Raw genomic sequence first — 4,152 nt, 5'->3', positions numbered from 1 at the left:
TGGTGGATGCCCCATCCCTGGAAACATTCCAGGTCAGGTTGGCCGGGGCTCTGAGCAACCTGATCTAGTTGAAGATGTCCCTGCCCACAGCAGGAGGGGTTGGACTAGATGACCTTTAGAGGTCCCTTCCAACCCAAACTATTCTATTATTCTATGATTCAATGATTCATTTCCCATTCTGTTTATCTCTATTCAACTACAATGTGGTTTTTGGAAGGCCTATCTAGACTCTTTCTGTGAAAGAGTTTCTTGACAAGATTGAAACACAGGCTGTCATTTCACGGCACCCTAAGCCAACCTACCTGCTGCCTTCACTGTTCCCTGGACCGCAGTTTCACCCTTTGTCTTGTGCCTGAGCTAGTTTCACCAGAGCTCAGTAAACTGCCAGGAAAAAAACCCAAACGAACCTGACAAAAGCAAATAGTTTCCTGTTACTAGGCTAAAAATGATCAAAATACATAAGGAAGGAGAAGCAATGCAATACGAGCCAGCAGCTGCATGGCCTTAGGCATGTTGCAAGAGGAAACACTTTGAGCAGCTTGTTTCCACCTTTGTTTGTTTATGATGTCTGACTTTGTGGTAGCAGTTATTTCCATCAGATGGGTGGCAGAGATTCAGGCCCTAAAGGCAAACCTTGCTAGTCTTTATTTTTCTTCTTCCTTTTTTGTTTTTAGAACTAATTATCTGAGATCAAATTTCAAACAGAACCTAAGGTGGTGCCAGAATTTAATCATGTGGTTTGAGTGAATCCACATGTTTTCTTCTGAAGTCTTATGAAATTCAAAGCTGTACTTTTGAGCCTTCTTTTACTTTAGGCACGCTTTGTCATAGCCTGAAGACAAGGTGATTTAACCATCCTAGTCTGTGCCCAGAGGAGGATGTCCCAGTGGAAAGCTACTTTTGAAAACTTTTGAGGGAGCCAAGACAGGGCCTCAAAGTCTGACTAGGATTTTGTTCATCAAGAGCCTGAGTGCTGTTGGCAACATCCATTTGAAATTCCAGTAATAGGTGAGATTCAGAAGGTCGTGTCATAGGTCTCCACTTGTGCTTTTCAGTAAGCATTATGGTCTAGTTCAGGTGTCAAAGAGCGATGTTGCTAAGGGTAAGGCAGTCCTGCAGGTTGAGATTTGACCTTAGAGAAGAGCTGATTTTACAGCTGTCGGACTGGATGAGTGTTACTTCTCTTCTACCCCAGCCTCAAGCCTTCATCTCCCAACTCCTTCCTCACTCCCTTGTGCTGGATCTAGTAACTACATGGTGCCGGGATGCATCGGTTCAACTAACCCCGAGAAGAGTTGTGTCAAATCAGCCAGGCTAGCGGGCTAGACCAGTGCCGCGAGCCAGGGAGGGGACGCAGCCTCCTCTTTACAGTGCAACTGACTGTGCGGTCGGCTTGGCTTTTGTTCAGGTAGGAAGCCAGGGATTCTCTCCCAGGCATTTCAATGTGGTCATTGCTTGTATTTGTCCACAATATAAATGTATATGTTAGACAAGAACTCAAAGAAGAAAAACAAGTTATTTACATGCAACTGTTTTGGGACACTCATGTTTTCTAGAGGTGCTTTTGTAAGTCATTTCCCAGTGCTACAAGCCTTCCATTACCAGAAATATTTCATCAGGTAATGTGCCTTAGGGTGTGCTCTTCAAAGAAGAATGACTTACAGAATTCATCTGTTTTAACCTCCTACCCCATCCCCTTGAAAATTCCCACACCAAAAATTGTATCTTCCAAAAAATTCTGCATCTAAATGTCAATGTTTGAGGAACTTGTTTTTTTCTGTCACTGTGATCTTTTTGTTAATACAACTATTTGCAACTATCAGCAACATGCCCAGGCATCTTAAATTAATGATCAGTTTCAGACATCAAGACATGCCTTGTCTTAGAAATGATGATCTGGAAGACAAGTTTATCTATAGCCGATATGGGGTGTTTATCTATCCACATAAGCACATCTCTGTTTCTGCTGCTTACACAGACTGCTCTAAGTAGGCATGTCATGACTGACTGATTATACTTCCTCTCTGTTTCTAGGAGACTTTATTTCATCAGACAGTTACTGTAAATGAATCACTAAAACTTTTTTTTTTAAATTTAAGTACCACAGCATGCTGAAATGCACGCACCACAATGGGCTCAAATCCATTGGCCTCTAGGAAAGCCTACTCTAGTTGCTCAGTTCACCAGTAAACATCCTAAATAATGCTGTAATTCAGTATATGCAAACAAGATCAAGGGAGGGAGGTGTTTCTTTTTTTCCTCCTGATCTTTTTGTCTTCCGTCCTTTTGACAGGCACGAACAGCATAACCTGAGCCTCATATGAGTACAGCTTGCTGCTGTGCCTGAGTGGGAGAAGACAACCTGCAGAGAGTTTAGTGGGGCCAAGCTCCCGCTGTAATACATTTGTATTAAATACTAAACAAATAAAAATATTTCCTACCTTTTGCTTGGATATTAACTGCTAACTGATATGTCCTGAGATTAAAAACAACACTTCCCTGTGCTACAAGATCGAAATGCAAAGCATGACAGCACCAACTTTCCAATTAAAACTCAAGAACTAGCTAAAGCACAAAGCAAATCTCTTTCCTGGTATGACATAACTTCCTTAGCTCTCTTTTTCACTTAATAAACTTAACTCAGAACAGGTCAGAGAAATAAAGTAATGTTTTTCCTCTGAGGAGAGGGCTGATCTTTAAAACCTCACTTCACATGACTCAGGCGTCTTCTGGTTGTGTAACGCTGTGGGAATCCCCTTCAGTCAGCAGCACAGCCTTTCTCCATGGTGGCACTGAACTGATGAATTCCCAAACTACTGCACATCTATCTTACTGCTGGAGCTGCTGATTTCTGAGAGATGATGAAGAATATCAGGCTCAGCAAAGAGCTGGTGAGAAGTCGACTCCTCAAGGTGCTGGCCTGCAAAACCTGTGCCCACGTGCCTACCTTATCATGGGCCTCATCAGGACCCCGCTGCCAGAGTCACCAGAACATCAAGTTTGCAGGGTCACATGCAAACTCTGACACTCCCTGAGGCCGGAGCAGGGTCCAGGCACTGCTGGTAGCTGTGGGTACTCATGTCTCCTTGCAGGGTGAAGTCTGTTCTACCCAGCATTTCCTTCTGAGCGCAGGCATCGCTGCAGCCCAACCGCCATGATGCTGGCTGGCTGTGCAGCAGTTTGCGCACGCTATTTCTCCCAGTTGCTTTCCTGGCTCCTCTTTCCCAGTTTTGGATTCTTTTCTCCTTTGCTCTCCCTCACCTTTTTCAAGAGGAAGCATCAGAAATGGATCCTGCAGCAGCTGGAGGAACGTAAACGCAGTTGGGAGAGCAGAACAGATACAGGTGCTAAAGAATGACTGACAGTGAAGAGAGCTGTCACAAAGGGGACCAAGACTTAGGTGGCTGTGTCAAGGGACAATAGAAAGAGAATAAACAGATGTTTATCAGCTCTTTAGCAGCACCCCAAATCACTTCTTTCCATGCATTTGCGAGTAGATAAAATATTTGTTCACACTCTCATACATTCAAAGACAGAGGGTGATATATACGGGATGTCTGAATGCAAAAATGCAATATAATCTTTATCTCCAATATCAAGATATTGGGAGCATTTTTTTAATCTTGTGATTTGTTTTTAACTTTTGAACTATCTGATGGTAGCACCTCTGCCTTTGCAGGTTGGGAATAAGAGCACAGGAAGATAAAGAGCTTGATGTCTTCATCTATTTGCTATGCAATGAAGTTTCCCATTACAAACCCCTTGTGAATAGAACTTAATCTGCCAGGTGCTGGGGACCAGAACATTTTAGTTACTGAAAGTCCCAGAGGTTGTGGAACTTTTAAGAGAACCAGGATGTCTCGCTGAATTGGAGATGCCACTTTACATGCCTAAATACCCTTCTATCAACCTCCAAAAGGACTCAGTTTGCAGATGAGGGTCCAGATCATTCCAGCTTTCTCCCACAAGTTAGTAGAGCTACCACAGCAAATTTTGCAGGGGGAGGCTTTGTGTCTGAACAGACCAGTATGGTTTTCCTCTAAGATCTTTTTATTATTATTATTTTTCATGTTAGGCCAGTATCATAAAATCATAGAATCATAGAATGGTTTGGGTTGGAAGGGACCTCTAAAGGTCATCTAGTCCAACCCC

Source organism: Aptenodytes forsteri, unplaced genomic scaffold, assembly GCF_000699145.1.
Source record: "Aptenodytes forsteri isolate BGI_AS27 unplaced genomic scaffold, ASM69914v1 Scaffold2, whole genome shotgun sequence".
Classification (NCBI taxonomy): Eukaryota; Metazoa; Chordata; class Aves; order Sphenisciformes; family Spheniscidae; genus Aptenodytes; species Aptenodytes forsteri.
The sequence above is the reverse complement of the archived record's forward strand: the minus strand, read 5'-3'. Positions refer to the sequence as shown.